The 20,275-nt window shown below is 40.8% G+C and overlaps 1 protein-coding gene across 1 annotated transcript in view; it reads right to left on the reverse strand.

Annotated features, from left to right (window-relative positions):
• The window catches only part of DLGAP1 (DLG associated protein 1), a 430,204-nt gene extending 428,180 nt beyond the window's left edge, over positions 1 to 2,024 (reverse strand). The window contains exon 1 of the mRNA XM_027785332.2: positions 1,786 to 2,024. The gene's annotated coding sequence lies outside the window, so the exon portion shown is untranslated. The remainder of the gene's footprint in view (positions 1 to 1,785) is intronic.
• Between the last annotated feature and the right edge of the window lie 18,251 nt (positions 2,025 to 20,275).

Consider the following 20,275-nt stretch of genomic DNA (forward strand, 5'->3'; position numbering starts at 1 on the left):
ACATTGAAACACAACCCAAGGCAACCGCCTGAGCGTACACCATGCCTACAAGCACACCTACCCCTTATATTTATAAGTAGGTTACAAGTTAAACAACGACTTTTTTTTTTTCTTTTTAAATAACTAACTTCATGTGCTGTCCACTACGTTTCCCACTGGTTTTGCTTCTCTTACTATTTCCTCCTTTTCTGTCTTCCCATCTTTAACAGCGTATTTACGTATCCCTGGCAGCTGCAGAAAACAACGTGAATGAAGTAAGACCATCCAAAATCAATCATGCGCAAAAACGGAGAGCTCCCTGTTGAATATTAATTACTCGATAATTTTCCTCCAGGATCAAATAAAACCGTCGACCTCCGCCAGAAGCAAGCACAGTGCGCCAGTCCCCTCGCTGGCATCCTCAGCCGGGTTTAGTAACGGCGGCGACAAGACGGAGGACAAGCCCTAATTACATAACGGACCCCTCCGAACGCCTCGGTTCCCCGGCGGCGGCGGGTGGACAGCGGCACAGGCCGCCCCGCTCCCGGCTCCGCGCCGCTCCCGGCTCCGCGCCGCTCCCGCCGCCCGCAGGCCCCCGCTCGGAAAGCGAGGCGCAGCGGCGCGGCGCGGGGAGGCCTGCGCCTCCCGGGATACGCCGTAACCCCCGCTCCTCTCCGCTCCGGGGGCTGCCCCGCAGCTCTTCGCCGCTAAGCGCCCGCACCCGTGTCGCGCCGGGCCCGGGGCCGCCCCGAGGAGGGGGGGGCTGCGCCTGGCCGGGGCCCGCCGCCCCCCCGATCCCCCCCCTCCGGCGGCGGCGGGGGAGCTTCGTTGCCGAGCGGCCGGGCAGCACAGGCTCCACACCGCCGCCTTCCTCCCTTCCCCTGCCGGCCTGAAACGCCTCCCCCCGCAGCCGCGCCTCCGGGGAAGGACAGTCGGGATCGGGGTCCGGGCGAGTCCCGCGGGACGCAGGCCGCTCGGCGGGACCTCCCTTCGGCTGCACAGCGCTCCGCACCACAGGGCGTCGTGCGCGGGGGAGGGCAATATTCACCCCGCGCCTCTTGTCCTGCGAGGAGGGACACGGGACAAACTCGGCTCGAACAACGGGCGACAACTAGTTGTGGAGCCCGCGGAGGGCGTCGGCGGGACGCGGGTCGGTGCGGGCAGCCGGCGGGTGCGGGGCCGGGCCCGGGGCGGCGGCTGCCCCCGCCCCGCTCGCTCGGTGCCCGCGGCAGGGCCCCCCCCCCGGGGGCGGCGGCGGAGGATCGCAATCCTCGGCGGCTGCCGAGACACCCGCGGAGCGGGGATCGCAGCCCCGCAACGCAAGGCCAGCTAGAAATTACTCATTTGAATGATGCAGCAAACGACGGGGAGGGGTGCAGGTGGGGGGTGTTAGCCCTCCCGTTGCCGCGCTCCAGCCCTGATTATAAGGCAGGCTCCCTGCCGAAGCCAAGAGCTCTCTCTTCCGAGCACACAGCAATTAATAGCAACCTTCATCCCGCGAAACCTTCGCTAAGCACTCCCACACGCTCGCAACCCGCGGTGGCAACTGCGAGGAGCACAATAGCGGGAACATCTCTGTCTCGCAGACCCGGGGCGGGGGGGCTGGGGAAGCCAAACCTCTCGCGGCAAATCCCGATCCCCAAGACGAGGAGTCCCGGGAAGCCACGGGGAGCGGCAGCAGCGGCAGCCGCCGGCGCGGCAGGAGGGCAGGCTGGCTGCCTGGCAAGCGGAGGGCGTACGGCGCAGCACGCTGCCAAAACACCATCACCCACCGGTATTGTCAGCAAACAGCACACAAGCATTTACCTTTTTATGCCCGCCGTCCGTCAGTCAAGCATTTGAGGGAGAGAAGGGGAAAGGAAAGGAGAAGAAAGAGACAGAAATAGAGAGAGACAGGCGACTGCTAATCCCTGTGTAGAAAGACTTCCAGCAGCAGCAGCAGCAGCAGCAGCATGCGTGTGTGCGTGTGCGTGCCCGGAGTGGAAGCACAGCCCTTCTGGCGATGCACAGGCTCATGCACCGAAGTACTGTCATGTGCGTATCTCGGTGTGTGTACCCATGGAGAAAGAAAAAAAAAAAAAAAAAAGAGAGACGGGGGAGACTCGTCAGTCACACGCCTGGCTGTGCATGGATGGGGGGGGGGGGGGGGGGGGGGGCAGAGGAGGAGGAGCCCAACGCTCCCCAGCCCAACCACCGGAGGAGCCGCTCGCTACTACGGGGGCCGGGCACCGCAAGCCGCCGGCGTGCTGCCCCTCCGCGCCAGCCCCGCACGCCCGCCCTTCTCCTCCCGCTCCCAAGGACGGGCCTTCGGGAAAGACCCCCCCCCTCCAGGGCCTCTGGCCCCGGGGACCCTGCTGCACCCCGCGCTGCCCCAGCCTTGCGGGAAGCAGCTGAAACCCCCACCGCCGCCCCAGCCCCGGGTTTCTGCCCAAAGCGTGCCGCCCCGGGGAGCGCCCCCGGGCCGCGGGGTTGCCCGGCGGGGGACGGGGCTGCGGCGCCTCCCCGGGGGGGGCGGGCAGGCCAAGCCGTGCCCACCGGCACCGGCCACGGCCGCCGCGGGAAGGGCATGCGGATCCGTGCGCGGGGGGTGCCGGCGGCGGACGGGGGTGCGGGGGTGGCCGGGCGGGGTGCGGGTTGGGCGGTGGCAGGAGCTGTAGGTACGGCGGCAGCCACATATGTTCGCGACCACTGACAGCGACAGCGCGGTGAATGGCTACAGTGCCCCAGGCCACTGTGCCCGCACCCCCATCCTCCCGTGTCCAGCCAGGTATGCTCAAATTCCAACCACGGTTGGTATGACTTACCAAAAGGTATTTGAACAGCGGTAATAACGTTCAAATCAATTATGTGCTGCACTGTAAATATTACATCAATCTTTTGGCTGTATAGCCACATATATGCATGTAAATGAGAATTTGACATACAATTGATGAAACAGCTAAAATAGAATGAGCATATTGTTCTTATAGTCCTAAATTTACTAGTGGGTCGTGGCCCAAGATGTATTTTCGTGTCGCAAACCAGAAAAAGTTTGTGAGAAATGTCCCTGGTACTTTATTCTTCATACGAACAAAGTAATACATACGGACTAAAAGTTAATCTTAGTAGTAGAAAAAGGTCTATTTAATGGCAAGGATGAAAAATGTTTTGGTGAGGATGTCAGGTATACTGTTTCTACTTATTTTTTGTTTCTTTCTAGTGGACAATGTAAAACAAGGGGGACAGGAAGAAGAGTTATTGACAGTTTTAATTATAAATGTAGGTCACATCTACAGGCTAGGTAGGCTAGGAAATTCTGATGATTGATAATTATGTTAATTAGCAAGCAATCAACTAATTGACTGGGGAAAAATTGATAAATCTATTTTAAAAATAATTCACAATAAAATACTTTGAGACTTCCCAGAAGCCCTGCAATAAAATCAAAAAGACCAAATTTGTTGTTACTAAGTTGTATAAATCAAGTAGGTACGACATCATTAAAAAAAAAATTGCACCCCAAAGCCACATAATTTGTTTGGGTTTTTTATATATAAAATAAAGGTACACATATCTTTTTTGATCTTTAACTGAAACACAAATGTTGAATCTGAGCTAACTCAGGCAAATAATCGTAGCAGTACAGGGTTCATTGGGGTTTTTTTGGTGTTTATATGTACAATGCTATCCTACGCAGTATATTAGTTTATATGTTAGCAAGATTTTTTTTTTTTTACTTGTCAACATGAACTGTATTTTCAAGCTAGTTTCAACCTGGCATGATCTATTGTGTAAAATACGATGGTCTGTGAAGACCTCATAGTAGAATTTATGTAATCTTCCATATGTAATTATGTGAAGATTTAAACTGCACTCCATAGGCCTGTGAAGTTATAAGGCAGATTTAGTCCTGTTATGTGTGATAGTTCTAGGAAAATGTTCATACCAAATGGGTAGATTACATTATTTAGTAGAACTAGATAGTAACGAAAACAGATAACATACTTTTAGGCTTCATACAAACTTCCAGAAAATGAAGTAGACCCAATTTCATTTAAAGACGGAAGAGTAAGAAGGAAAGGGGACACATGTTTGCATAAAATTATCTGACCTCAAAAAAGCCAGCATGGAGATTTTCTTCCTTTTACTCATACTCCCTGTTGTGAATCTAAAACATGTAATCAGTTTTCTGGATGCTCCTTGTTTGCCTAACTTTAGTCTGACTGGGCCAAGAGGTAGGAAAGGGAAATCTTGTTATAAAGTCTCTCCTAAACTGATCTAGAGGAATCTGCATCTTGGAGTAGTAAGAAATTCATGCTGCTTTACACGATGATGTCGATGGTCTTCTTGGGCCACTAATTATTTTGATTTTAGGCATAACACTTGTCTGTACTGGTAGTCCTAGTACTCACAGGGTTTCAGAAGACGTGCAGCTTGGAGGGGAGATTTCCAAGATGGGAGCAAAGATTCTTCCCCGGGCTGTGAGAGAGATGGCATGCGTGAACAAAACTGAGAAGAGGCTGTGAACCAGAGGGCTTCAGTAAGGACAGTGAACAAATGTAGGTGAACAAGAAACAAAGAAAGCAAAGCCTGGAAGTGGAAGAAAAATGTTCCAAAATAGATTTCAGGTCAGAAAAGTCAAAACAGAAAGGAAAAATTTTCAATGGCCTAGGGAGGTGAGATAGTTCAGTATTAATATCTTCAGCCATCTGGAGTTTACCAAATTACCCCAAATACAAATGTCCTTACTATGATTTATACTCGTAGTCTGATCTTTTTCTTCTTGGAGGAAGTTCTCTTTGCTTTGGTTGATGGTGAAAGAGGTCATCATATCGACTGTCATTACTCCGTAATTAAACTATATGCATGCTTACATGAACTTCTTCCACGTGCTGATATTAACCACGTTACGAATTTGCAAGTTTCCAATACGGTTAGTTTTTGTGTGTCACTGCCCTCTACTGGGGAGAAGGTCAGAACCGCTCCGTCAGGTCTTGCTACGAAGCCTTAGAGCCTCCAGAGCAGCTGGTGGTCCTCGCGTGTTGGTGAATCACCTTTCCACGACCAAGGCTTACAGGTGTGAAGATCTGGATGGCCAGCGTACGTACCATGATTTCTTTTTCCCTGGGAGTTCAATTAATTGATCATACAATTTTCTGTCTGTGCTTTGTTGACACAGGCAAAAGACTAAGCAATGGTTGAGCTTTTAAGATACATGTCTTCCATTAACTTCTGGGGAAGAGGCATCTAAATTCATCACAGAGATGCTGAAAATCTGGAGCAGTGCTGCTTTGATAGTATTTGCCTGAAACTTTGTAGATCACCTCATCACCTTTCATATCTAAATCCTTTGGTGAACTCTGCATTGTGTTACAAACCTATTGCTCTCCATCCGTTTTCCTACTGTGACCTTTCATGCCTCTATACTTACTTTTCACTGTCTATATCAATACTGTCAGAGTACCACATTTTTGTTAAGTTTTATTTTCATTTTCCTCTATAGACTGGGCATTAGCAGAACAACTGAAACATGGAGAGCACAGCAATGATATCCTCCCAGTTCCCCCGTCTCATTTCCTCCACCTACTGTCACAACAACTCACACACATAAAGAGCAGTTTCTGTTGGAATGCACTGAGTTTTCCAACTGGGTGGGCACACGCATTACCAAGGCACACCGAAAGCTGGGAAGGATGAGGCCTGCTCAGGATGTACAGTAAAGTTTCACTAACAAACTCAAAATGTGTCTTCTACACAGGAGATGCTAGCAATTTCCCAGTTTATTTTTAACTTTGCCACATCTAGGTCAGATTTACAAAGGTGAAGATCACATGTTGTGCTCTTCTCATTCTCTTGTGGCATCAGCTATTGCTTCAAGGCAAGAAGGCATTTTGAGGGTGGCTGTTAAGGGTATCTTCAACATGGGCAAAATAATAGCTTTGGTGGCTTCTACCCCTAATTTTCTTAATGGCAGAGCCATTTAACCTAAAAATCTGCTTTCTCCTCCCTGTCTGAGTATCCTGAAGCAGATAACCACCCAGAAAATTTTAAGATATTTTTACTTTAATAATACTATAAATGTCTTCTGCTGAGAAGGGTTAGTATCCACCACGCCCATTGTAGGTCTGTTTGTTGTATTTTATTGCATTGCACAGAAGGCAGTAATGTCCTAGGTGGATGAATTGTGTGGGTTGCCTCGTTTTATGCTACCTAATTATTTGCTATAAAAAACACTGCAGCAAATTCCTTTACCTGGCCTAATGGATAATATGGAGGAGTTAATAGGGCATGGAGAAGAGCAGTTGTTTGCAATGAGTGACTCCTAAATGAGAGATGCCCTCCAAGGAAAAGGTAAGCAGGCATCATCTCACCTCGTGCAACCACATTGACTATCGACTGGTCAGTTGAAAATGAATGGTAAGAAGACCTGGTGAGCCACTGGTTACTCATCCAGAAAAGCTGGAAGAAAGTAGCAAGTAATCCAAATACAGTATCAGTTCAGCACAACTACTTAATACAGAGAAAAGATATCTTCAAGATTAGCATGGGTTTAAAATTGATACGTATTCTTTTATGAATTAGAAGTAAAACAAATACTCTGTTAAAGGTATCATTCATGTGACCCTTAGGCTATCAAACACATAATTCCACAAAACCTGTGACTTTCAACCACTATCGGGAACAAAGTCAGAAGTTGTCTTGAGAGGCTTTTCAGCGGGGTGTCTGTTTTGGAAGATGTAAAGTAGAAGATTTGAGAATAACATCTTACCTCCCACCCCCCAAATCTTTCTTTGGTATTAGAAACAAGCAAGTCGCTGTGGTTGTCAGGTATCAGGATGTATTTCGGTGGTATCAACAACAGTGTTCTGCATAAGCATAAAGACCAAGGAGTAAACCCATGAAATTCCCTCAGTAGAATGAGAATATCTTTACAGATACTGAGACACAGCAAAGCCCTCAGAGAATGGCAAAGTGCAAATCAGTTTGTCAACGTCTGTGTCAAGGAGGTACATTCAATTTCTTAATTAAGAAGGAGTATAGTAACTTAAGATATCATGTTTTTTAAGTATGAACATATAAGTCTAAAGTGGAGTGCAATAGAACCATTGCAGTACTTTTGCTCTTTTTAACAAAAAAGTAGGGAAACGGGGAAAGCTTTATAAGAACCTTATATGAATGAGAAGACTGGTAATCATGTAAAAAAATGTCTTTCATTTAGGATTTTAAACAATGTATTTTTAGATAAAAATGATATTTTTTTATCTACATTAATTCCTGAACAGGCAGCACAAAAAGCACAAAGCAATCAGAGCCAGCTGAAAACTACCATGACTAGTTTGTACAGAAATCACCATTCTCTACCATGTGAGCTAGGATTATTCCTTTCTTACAACAGATAACAGCAGAAGATACTTCTTTTCTACTCATATCAACTGCACATCAAAACCCCTACAATAGTCAACTGAGATCCAAACTGTGGCCATGGCTTCATTTTCCTAGTAATGCTATCAATTCAAACATTGTTGAAGAGAAAAGACTGTTGAAAACAACCTTCTTCATAAATAATTAATAATTTAATCATATACAGCATGAAGCCTGATGGGAAAAAGCAAACTTATTCCTTCCATTTTGCAGGTGAAAAGTTCAGTATAAATAGAAGCAGAAACAGGAGCTGGACTCCTATATTCTCAGAGGTTTTACATTTTAACAGTAGGGTTATCGTTTGCACCTAGCTTGGTCTGTTTCAGCTACCAAATGATTTTTAAAGTTAAGGCTTTCCTGCAAAGCACCAGTGTCCTGGAGAGAAATCCTAGGAATGTTCAACGGGGCTTTCTGATGTGACAGCTCAACTCCCTCCCTCTGCTTAAATGGCTGGATATAAAAGAGTGACAGCTACATTTGTCCAGATTTAATCCTGTGCAATAATCTTGCCATTTATATGGGGGTGGGGGGTGGGGATGGGGGGGGCTAGGGGGTGGTGGTGTGTGTGTGTGGGGGTGTGTGTGTGTGTAGATAGCAAGAAGAAAGACATCAAAAACTTTAGAGATGGAATTGTTCATTTTTCTGAGTTTTGTTTTGTTTTGGTTTTTTTTTTTTATGTTATGCTGAAAGAAGGCAACAATTTGGTTTGTTAATCATTTTTCACCATCTTTTCACCTTCTTTTCATGTGAATGCCAATAAATCAAGTAGTAAGCGCTACACAACTGTCAAAAAGTCCTAATTTTCAAGCTTAAACCCACATTTTTACAACATGCTCAATTATTTTCCACTTTGTGCCTGGAAGATATACTGATATCTCACAGTTTGGGTGTTTCTGAGGAGAGCTTTTAAAGGGAACTTCTAACAGCCAGACTCCAGAAAGACCAATAATTAAGACTTACACCAATAAAGGTGTCAGTCAGGTATGGGAAAGGAATTCTTTTAAGTCACAATGAAGACCTGATAACATCAATGAAGGTAGCATAAATGGATATTTCAGGCTTGTTTCTACTGCCTTGGAAGTCAACAGGAGTTTTACAATGAAGGTAGCAGCAGAGCAGGACAACTAAATATCTCATCAGATTGTAGAAAATATAATTTCCTATTTTCCATCCATGATCTGTAAAGTACCCAAAAGTGACATAGGTATAGCAGTACAGTGAAACTATAACTTAAGCATCATCTTTCATCAAGGGTCTGTAATTAAAATAAAGACAAATGAAAGAAAACACAGGAAGAAACTACTTAATGATATTTTAAAAAATGTACGAAAAGATATTCCAACATGCTTCTGTTGCAAGTAGAAAAAAGTTCCCAGATAGTGGTACAATTCTACAGTTGTTCACACAACAGGGTCCTGCTATGAAAGTCCATGCTAAAAGTTCTGGGTTATATTAGTAATTTAAGAAGTGAGGGCTTCTCAGGTCTCTTGAAATCCCCAGACTTGCTTTTCATCAACTAAATTATAGCTGCACTATTCCAGAGAATCCTTTCTTGTGAAAGTATGCTTATATTGTTCCTGTTGTTACAGGAGTTATGAAAAAATCATGCACACCTCTTTCAAGAGTTGTCTGTTAATGGGTGTGCAAAAAAGCGTGTATTGACAACGTGACTCTCTTCTGCATTCTCTATGGCAGTTTGTGCCAGGTATTTGGAGTGGTGGTGTTCACCCCTCAAAAGCAGGGAGGACAGTTTATTCAATGTGCTTGAATAAATTCTCCTCAGAGACAGTTTTGTCCTCATCAGAAAGACAGAAGTTGTTGAATGGCACTGCCCTCGTCCCCATGAACAGTATTGACAGCATCCTTTCCCATTCCTAGCAGCCATCAAATGTCAGTTCAGTTAGTGTACTTCGGCTATTGCGCACTTCCTTCCAAACAGCTGAAGCAGCTTTCAGAACTCACAAAACCCCCCCGACTTTTTATATGTGTGGGAACATACAAGGTTTATAACTCCTATAAGAGGAAATCTTTATGAGCTTCTTCCATTCCATCATTCTAGCTACCTGCTATCCAGAAATTTTTGATTTCTAATAATCAGCAAATTAATCTGTAATTAGTCATCAGCTGAGCTAGCAGTGTCTTGGAAATCTGCAAGTGCCTGTAAAGTGCTGTGCAGTTCAGCATATTTTATAAAGTTGTTTGGAGGCCACAATAAAGTATATCTGACAGCACTCATATATAAATCATTCCTGCACAACAGAGCTCCAACACCAAAAACTTTGATCCGACCTGGTAACATTTCATTCCTATAAGCTTGTAAATAAAAATACACCCACCCCCCCACACCCCTCCAATTTGCTCCTTTTTTAATATCCATTAAATTTTATTTTAACATTAAAATGTCATTCAGTAAAGGACAGCAAACTACTGTGAATAAATCACCATGCATGCACAATGCAGTGTCGCTGAAGGCAGAAACCCTTGGCAAAAGCAAGACTAGCAAATTGCATGGTGTCCAATACCATGGTGTAGGGAAAAGAGTTGGGCCAATGGCAAGCAGTCAGATTCCTCGACTTAGGAAAAGTGTCACAGTACAGCTTAGTCAGCAGATCAGTTATACCCTGGAGAAGACCTTCTACTATATTGCTTCTCTGTGCTGCTTCAGCGACACAGAGAGGCCATAAAGCGGGTATAATTGACTGCCACACAGGGAAGCTGAAGGCAAGAAAAAGTGCCATTTTGAACTTGTTCATAAAGGAATCACATCCTGTATAATTAAATGTACTGCTGTAATCAAGAGGATCCAGAAGCCATATGGATTCAGGATCCAGAAGGATGACCAGGCATCAAAAGAGGAGAGAATATTTTAAGCGCAAGTAAAAAGTCAAAAGATATTACCACCAATAGCATGGTAGGGTACTGTGTTAATTTCTTCTCAACACTTCATTTATTTATTCAAAGAGGTTTTTAAACTGCCATCCTTGAAAACTGAAGCTGGGGTTGACAACCAGGTTTTGTTCTTTCTGCATCACTGAAGAACAGAAAGTCTCAAGAGTATGCATTTGACAGTACTTAATAATGTTGCTCTTTAAGCGACTATAAACTGGGTCTATCTGTTACTGATACATTGTTTCTACAGGGTTAACAGGAATAACAAGTGGTAATACATGCTTTTGTCTTTAAAACTAATAATAGTTATAGCTTTGGAGAAGGAATTCTTACGTTAAAAAGTGCTATTGTTTTAATTGTATCATATTTCATATTCTACATAAATACCATGGAAAACAGGCCTGGGAAAGGAAGAAAGGAAGGTTTATGTGAAAAGAAGTGAAATAAAATGCCTTACAGTTTCCAGTCTGACCTGTTACTTCATCTGTACTGGGTTTCTATTAATCTCTGGAACAAATTCTCAAGGGAAACTGTGAAAGTCCTATTTCTTCATCTTTAAATACTCTTTTGGAGAAGGCACTTGAGATTATACTCTTGTTCTGCCAAAGAAGCTAAACAGGCCTATGCAAACATAAAGATTTATTTATTTATTTATTTTCCTGCATATTTAAATGGACAAATCTGCAACCTTAAAATAAAGTAAGGAGTAAATTCTAGAGATGGTTAAATGCTATTATCAATACCTTTGTGACAGGTGGGCATGGTGTTACTCCTTCCTAATAATGTATTTTTTTTTCTCCCTACAGTCTGGTTAGCATCCAGTATTCTTTAATAGAAAGCAGCAGACTATAGGAACCAACAGCAGGCCATCTTTAAACTGTTCATCACAGATGAGCTGTTCGAAATCTCATGGAGACTTTGAACCCAATACCAGCAACCATATACTCACCTTCACTGGCAGAAGCAAGTGGTGCGTATTTCAAGTAGACAGAGTTTCTGTCACGGATGAAATTCATACAATTTAAGGTCAAAGGAGCTGGTAAGGTGGTCTCCTATTTATCACCATTTTTTCCCCTTTAAAAGGCTTAATAATTTGATTTGCTTTTTAAAAAAAGTCATCCTGGCCTGAAGCATGCTCAGAAAATGAATGGTTCTCCTCCTTTTCCATGAAAACAAACTAACCTAACCAGCATCAAATAGAACAGCTTTGAATAGTTACAATTCAGTATCAGACTGGGCTCATAGAGGTGTTAGCCAAAGGCCAATTACAAGCTGATCTAGCTAAAGCCAGTGTATTCTGGACTTAGGACAATCTGGAGTTAGGCCAAGACCTAGGATGGAAAGAGCTTTACTGGATGATGAATTATCTCCTGTTGTCAGCAGACAGTAAAAGGACATACATTCTCATCCTCCTGGAATTACACACCATAAGATAAGATAACAAGTGTCACTTATAGGTAGCATAAATCCTGTGAAATACATTCTCAATTGCTTGTGGTGCTGTGCCTGCTTATTTTCTAACATTTCTGTGAGCATAATATAGACTATACATTGGATATTTTGTCCCTCTGCATCCCATGTAATCAAAGCAGCTCTCTGCACATAGAAAGTGCACCTCAATATAGTAGCTGGCTTTCAAGAAAAGAGACTGTTTAACATTCACATTGTTTTAATGGCTAGGAACCATGGGTAGGATGATCAGTTCTGGTGTGCCAAGTGCTTTGCAAATACAGAACAAAGGAGTATCTTTCAGAGAGCTAATAAAGTGAGAACAAAACTACAACAGGCAGAAGATGCACACAAACAAGTAGGAGAGCGCAAGGAAAGAATGAGGTTGAAGCTAGCTGAGGTGACAAAAACCTAGCTCTGCAACTAGCTGTATACCAAAGTGGAAGGACTGCGGGCTTAAGGCCAACTCATTCCTTCAGGTAATAGAAGAACCTTTTCTTATCAGATGTGTTGTGAATATTATCGTCAATAATTTGTTAACTGGGTTCAAGGCATCCATTCCAGCTTCTAAATATAGGTAAAAACATCCAGAATTCACTTAGAAAATGCATTTACAAAATGCATTGTATGGAAAGGTGTCAAAACCTTTTGCATCTCAGAATTTTCTCTATATTGAACAGGAGTTTGATCTGAGTAAGCAACTGGGTAAAAGTTCAACCAGCTGATTCCTCTGAAAATTTTACATCATCCATGTGTCTGAAAAGGTTGCAGCAAGAGTCGTGGACAGCTACACTTTATAAACCTGATCTAAACACAAGAACAAGGCCAATTCATTTTAAAAGTTAAGGACATGCTAGAAGTGCAATAGAAGTTAATCAGAATTAATGCTTGTATACGTTCTTACAGGCATCACATTAATTAAGTGTAAAGCAAACAGAAAGTAATATATATGACCAAATTTATCGTTCTCTAGAAAGGTTTTCCCACAGGGGTTCACATATTTTGGAAGGGAGCTTTTTACATCTTCAAATATTTCAGTAATGTGTAATATGCGTGATGGTGAAGGTGATAACTGTACATGGTGGTGTGCTCAAGAGCAGGACTGTTAGGCAGGAGGTAGTAGGGCAAGGAGAAAAGTTGTGTAAGATTTTAAAAGTAACCATGCTGTCTTAAGCTGATGTGCTTTCTCCACACCCTTAGTAAAATGGTAGAAGTATTGTCCTGTGTGATAAAGGAATGTTTTCTTAATACATGGAAGCAAGTACAAGTCTCACCCCTAGGTTGGTACAGGAGGAATACAACCCATGAGATCCCATTACTTCTCTGAGAGTTTAAAGCTCTGAGCACCTGGTGCTCAGCATGTTCCAGATGTAGGTTCTCAGTGCAGTGACAACCAGCAAGGTTACTCGTAAGGATAAGGTAGAACATGCACATAAACATTTATAGAATGAGGGGTTTGACCTCAGTCCTGGAGCGTACAATCTCAATTTAGTACTTGCAGTTTTAAATATTGCCCTCTGAGAAGCTCCTTGTACCACTGTTCAAAATGCAGTTCATCAACTTGCCATTCCCTAGCCAGTTTTATTGATGCTTTCTTAGCTCTATTTTCTTTTAGACAAGAATATGTATCCTTGTATCAAGAGGCTGTGTCATAGCGCAGTCTTTTCACCACAGCTTTAGACAATGTCCAATACTCCAGAGTCCTAGCTCACTGGTTTCATGGCTAACTTAACATTAAATTTACTTCCTCTCCTCACCTAAGCAACTCATCCATAAATTTGTACTTTTCAGCCTCTGCAGCCTCATGTCTATGGCCAGGGCTGGATTCAGCTGCAGTGCAGAACATCTCACTCCAGAAGAATTCAGAAGGTGACTGGAGCTGCCACCTCCATGGCACCAAGATGCCAGTTTGACCCGACATGAGTCTGTTTGCTCCAGGGAGCTATCAGAAGGTGCTGAATTGACCAGAAAGGAAGAATTGCTGTTCTTTTTACAGGCAAAAACTGATCTACTGCCATGTCAAGACTGCAAGGTCTGCTCCTCCATACACATATGAACACTGTCAGGGCCAAAGAAAGCCTTAAACTGGCCTTTCTAACAGTAAGGTGGTACCAAAAGAGGAGAAAAATATGGTTTCTGCTTTGAAATCTTGCAAAATATCTCATACTCTGTTCTCTTAGACTGCAGATGACTTTGTAAACCCTCAGTACTAAAGCATGTAAAGCCCTAAAATTCTATACAGACACATGAAGTTCCTCACCAAAGCCCATACCTTTCTCTGAAACAGAGCACTTTGATATTAAGTTTAAAACTCTTGACCTATTTAGCTGTTTTATAAAGAATTTGTGTCCTCAGAAAAGGTAATGCTATAACTCACACCAATTCTTCCAGTGCCCGCCTTCTACTTCAGGCTATGTTCTAATCTTTTTCATTTTCAGTTCTCCCAGCTAGCTCTCACCCAAATCTCAGTCTCTGTCAAACCCTGGGTCCTTCATTCCACTGCATATGCTGGAGCAGCAAAGACAGAGAATAGTTGTGCATGATCAGAATGCAGATAATAATGCTTGAATTTGTGCATGTCAAAAGTATTCCTTTCAGAAAAAAAAAAAAAAAAAGAGCCACAACTGAAATTAAGAAAGGGAGATACAGGGAGAAAGAGAAACAATAAACAATGTAATGAATATGATTCCTCGCAGACATTTATTTTTTCACTCCTGTGAAAGACATGGTTCCTTACACCAGTGACCTTGCACATCATTCTTTTATAATTAACAGGGACATGGAGAATAAAAGTGGGAGTCCTATTATAAAATTTTTTAACAATTTATCCTGTGTGATATTTCTGCAATTCCTTGTCCTACTGAACAGAGAGTGCTAATTATAATGGTCTCTGTAAAGTGTGAAACTAAACAGGAAAAAATTATTCAATAATTCATTTACATTATATTCAATAAACACAGAGGAATAGTGTATGTTAAAAGTGCCTTTGTGTTTATGTAGCAAAGACATAGACTTATGATTAGCTTATATTTTGAGAAATTCACACTGCTAACATCAAAAAAGCATTTTCCGTGGAACAGTTTTGCCATTTAGCCAGTAGTATATACCCTAGTATACTGTGTCTGAAAGCAAATGTAGTAGATCCATGCAAATAGAAGCAAGGGCAATCAGGGATAATTTAGAAGAGTCATCAAAGCTCATTTACGTAGTTTATTGGGACCTCTCTATTCAAGATAGGTGGGTGAAACTTACTCACCAGGTATAGGCAAAACCAGAAGGTTAAACCCAACAGTTTAAATCATTCAGAAGCTAACAGTGTTCTCTGATTCTGTAAATAGCTACAAAAAGGCATGTTATTTCCTCTGTGGTTTTGGTGTATTTCTTTTTCTTTTTTCTTTTCTTTTTTTTTTTTTTTTTTAATCAAGCACAGAAAGTAAGTTTTATGACTTTGCAGAAATGTTTAGGCTAATGGTATCTCATAGGGAAGATTCTTCTAACTTTGTCAATTAAATACAAAAATACCATTGCAAAGCATCATTAACATTCTTGCTAAATTTGAAAACCAAAAAAAACCCCACAACAAAAACAACCAAACAACCCACAACCAAATGGCAGAGTAAATTAGAACCTTGCTGTTCTGTAGGGGAAAGCCAAAATGTACAATTGCCTCTGTGCACTGCATTTCCACAACAATCAAATGTGGTTACCGTTCTCAGTTTTACTATTAGAATATTCAGAAGTGACTAGATGGGAAAAATGAACTGTGTAATGAAAGAAAATAAAAGTTTAACTGCACACTAGTTACAAAAAGCACATTAAAACCAGAAATAAAGATAGCTAGCAATGAAAGAACACGGGGAAGCTACAAAACTGATCCCTAGTGATATAACTGCCCAGTACACATCAACTATTTCTGTTCGTATGTCTGCATACACACACATTTTAGAAGTGCTTTTTCACATTGAAAAATCATGAATTGGTGCAAAACATACGAGGATATAGTCCAAAATATTCATTGCCCGGGAAGGTTGCTAATAGTTAATAAACAAAATTAAAATTTACGTGGTACTAAAAACGGAACTGGAAAATAAATATGCAATAAATGGGAACAATCATACCAAACATGTATTAGCTTGTAAACTTACTGGATCAAAATGTCTTACTAATATATCTCAAGCTGGTAGCAGAACGTATTTTAATTTATGTTTAGCTTTTTATAGACTATTTGGGGATTTGAACAACAGGAGTAGATTTGAAAGAATGTAGGTAAAAGAGGAATTGCTACCTAATAAATATAGGAATAATGGAAGAACTACTTAGAAAGAATGTCTAACATAAAAGGAATACAGGCATGCCATAGTAGATGGGTAGAAAAAGGTTCCTGGCTCTAAAAACCCCCAAATTTTGTTATTCAGATGCTTTAGTTTATATACACCCCTTGTCTACCCACCACTGCAGCAGCATCAGCATGTGATAAGTGCCAGGAGCTGACATGCTTTATGGCAAGAGATGGAGAGGTGGAATTTTCTGGCACAATGAAGTTAATAAAATGCCAGCATACATGCATATTCACTCACTTCATCTGCTTATAATTAGGAATGTTATCTGCACCAAAAAAAAAAAAAATTAGAAACAAATCTAGATTTACCTCTTTTCATGCTATCCTTATTTTTCAGAGTGTACAATTCCTTCACCTTATTTCTCTGACATACACAACATCATGGTATTCTGTGTACGACCTTTCTGCCTACAAGAGGAGTTGATTTTGCCACCAACAGGTAATTTTGTAAGTGCAGATTTCCCCAGTGTACGGGTTATGAGCTTATGTATTTTCAATATGGATAGCATTAACTATAGCATGAAATATGAGTCTAGATGGGACATGGGTTACTGAAAAAAAAATATGTTTAGGGTAAAGTATTCTAAGAAGAAAGCAGTTTTTATAATATCTGACTGTGAGTTCAATGAATCCATCAATCTATCTGGGACCTGGATGGCTTGCTTAGTGAACCAAAACAAGTTTTCCAGGTGGTCTTTACCTAGTTAGAGAACACTGAAGAAAAAGATTGGAGCAGACATACTTCATAGCAAGGAATAAAAAGCTGAAGTTTCCTGGCACACTGAAGTTATTTTAAATATACTTTGACACAATGTTGGCTTTTGAAACAGCTGTACTTTTAGTAAAAATGTTGAAAACCCAATTATAGATTATTCCTTAAAATACATTTCCTTTCCTATTCCTACAGCATTCCCTTGTATCTCACCTGGATTGAAAATTCCTGAATTTTTACTCTTTATTTTTTTCAGGTGGTAAGAAAGCTCAAAAAAGACAACCTTCACCATTTTCTGATTTCAACATCCATTAACATCTAAAACTCTGTGATATGAGTACAAACAAACAAACATTTAAATCAACAAAGTTTGCTAGGTTAGGGGTCTTTGCAATAAATAATAATACTTTTTTCTTCAGTTTATCCAAATTTTAATCAGTATCCTTATAGGGCATCATTTCATGATGTAAGTAAAGTACGACAGGGCTAGTTTCATACTGAGCTAGCCTTATTCCTGGAGAAGTGAACACCACCACTGTGTTCTGGGAGAGAGCACAGACAGAGCGTGCTCTGAAAAAAAATTATTCTCTGCAGATAAATAAAAAGCTGACTTCTTCTGCATCCATGCAAAAGAGGGTACTTGAGACAATAAAAATATAGACACGTATGGAAGAGGACATATGCCAGTAAGCTCATAGGTGAAATGGCTGTGATATGTCAGCTGTAAAGTCTTCAGGTGGCAGTGGCAAAAGGAATTGCCTTCACCTTCTGCTGTAACATTTATATGCTAAATCTGCTTTCTAGGTCTTCATATAGGAATTAAGTAAATCAAAATACTTGGGGCAAATTCAAATTACGCACTTAAGTGCAATGCAAGCTTTAGAGATAACCTTATACTAGTTATGTCACTAATGAATATATTTAGTTTTCTACAGAGCTTCTAGATCCTCATATTCAGATGTAGGATTAAAGCTACCTTCGACTAGAAATTTATAAGAGTGTAATGGCAGTAGCTATATTGGATCGTATCCTATATAATGAACATTATTATGACCAACAGCAAAATGCTGTTGGTCATTATGTGAAGAAAAGTAAAATGAAGAAATCAGTTCTTACTCAACACTGATCTCATGGGTATTAACTTTATATTATTAGCTGAGAGCTACCTATTTCTTCTTCTATTTGTTTTACTCAGTAATGTCTTTCTTTGTTGCTTTGTTATATAAACTACTTCATATGAGATCTGTTATGGACGAGTTAGCCTGGAATGCTCTCACAGAAGTTCAGGCTGTTGTTTCCGTTTTGCTTCAGTAGAAGCTAAGACTTGTCCTACCATAGGCTGATAGCAAAATACAAAATTTGTGTCCTATTTGCACATATTTTGGCCTGCTTCTAGCTACAAATAGATTTTTAAATGAAATAATTTATTCATTAATATTAATTTATAAACAGTATTTGAAATTCTTGAGTATGCTTCTATAGATTAGAAATTTAGTATTAATTCTACTTCAGTGCCATGGGATTTTCCAGGAGCTGACCTTTACAATACAAGTTAATTAGGCCAGTTGGAGTATTCCCCTGCTCTTCTGAGAGGGGTTAAATTAGGAAATACCTTGTTACAACTTTCTGAATAAGGCAGAAGGCTAAAGAATTAGTGTTTGAAGTCCCTGCAGTTAATCTCTATGGACAAGAGATTTCCAGACACTTAAATTACACATGCAGTTTTAAAAATCTAATCTCAGATCCTCTCTGAAAGTTTTTATTTCCTCTGTCAGTTCTTTGCTAGGAAGTCCATCGCAAATATTGAAAATGAAGGCCCAGGATGTTTCTGAGCTCAATAATACCTATTTTAATTCTTAGATTTCCAGATATTTTCAACACAGAACTGCTCCTGTGGGCATATACGGTCTTTCACGTATCAGGGAGACAAATTCTATATTTTAAACCTTTTTCCTGTACCACTACACGATCAATATCTAGGAATTCCCATAGAGGAATCTTTTGACTATATGGACACAGAACTGATTTTGCTTTCCAGAATTAGTGAGAAAACTATTTCTTGGGACTTTTTATAATAATGTACATAAAAAGAGGGGGTTTTCAACAAGTATTTTTTAATTGTTGGCAGTTAGCTGAAACTAAATCAAACAGCATAGTAATGCACACAAGCATGAAACTAATTGCTACAGAATTTCCATTTTAAAGGTCAACCCATCTGCATAACTTCACTTACCATTTTATAAATTGAGAAGGAGTTTTATAAATAGAGAAGGAATAGCAGAGAACAGAAGAAATCAAGAGTTAAATTCCATATGTCTAAAATAGTTTATGACATACTGGTTTATATCTATATTAAGAATACTTCCATTCTAAAATACACTAGTTTAAAGAAGGCAGCTCGATTGCAAATAAAATTAATCTAAACAAATAGGCTTTCACAAAACAACAGTGAAAGACAGTCTAACTGATTTTTTTCTCTAATGATTTATAAGTAGGGGAGAGAAATTTTATTTCAAACATATAGAGTGATTTGGTAATTTCATTTAACTTTCAGTAACCAATTTTCACTAAAACAAGGAAGAATTTCTATCCAGAAGTTCTGTCTATTTTTCTATCCAAATAGAAAGACATGAAACACTTCTTGGTAAAATTTTATCAAAACCCCCCACAGAAATTGAAGTACACTGATGAATCATTCCTCTGAAGAATCAGAATTCAACTACTGTGCTATATTTATCAGAAAGGAAATTTAATTTTCTTTTAAGAAGGCATTTTTTCAATTCACATTTCACCTTTTTTTCCAGCTCACCCTCTATTTTATTATTTTGTTTAGGTGATTCAACTCACTAACAATGAAGATAGTTTTCACTGATTGTAAGGCCAGGTAAGAGAACGTCTTTCATCTTCTCCAAATTCCTGATTCACAGAAGTTCCTTTGTTTGTGTTCATTAATTAATGCTTGGAGCTGAACTTAAGGCACAGCTTCCAGAAAAATCTCCTCATGTTGATTTTAGAACTACTGTTCAGTTAGAAGTCCCAGTAAATATCACCTATCCCATGCAAATTGGCACATTAGTTTGATGTTAGTGTTATGGCACAAATTTCTACATCGTTATGTTCAAGTTCACTTCCAGATATTTGGTATCTTCATGTTCTAGACAGAATTATCCATTATCTGATTTGCAGCACTTACAGATTGATAATATTACTCCTTAATCTTCTGTTTGATAAGCTAAATTGATTGAGAGCATTGAATCTCTGCCTGTAAGGCATAGTTTCCATGTCTTAACGATTCCTGTGCTCTTTTTGAAACTTAGTTGCTCAAGATCCTTCTTGAAATATGGACACCTAAATTACAAAGCATATATTTCAGTAGTGTTCCCATCAGTAGCATAATAGTTATGTCCTGAAGGACAACATTACTCCAAGTTTCTCTTTGGAATTACCATTAGCTATCAGCATGATCATAATACCTTATTTAAACTCATTGCTCCCAGGGGTAGAGT

The sequence above is a fragment of the Falco peregrinus genome, chromosome 3 (genome assembly GCF_023634155.1).
Source record: "Falco peregrinus isolate bFalPer1 chromosome 3, bFalPer1.pri, whole genome shotgun sequence".
NCBI classification, from domain to species: Eukaryota; Metazoa; Chordata; class Aves; order Falconiformes; family Falconidae; genus Falco; species Falco peregrinus.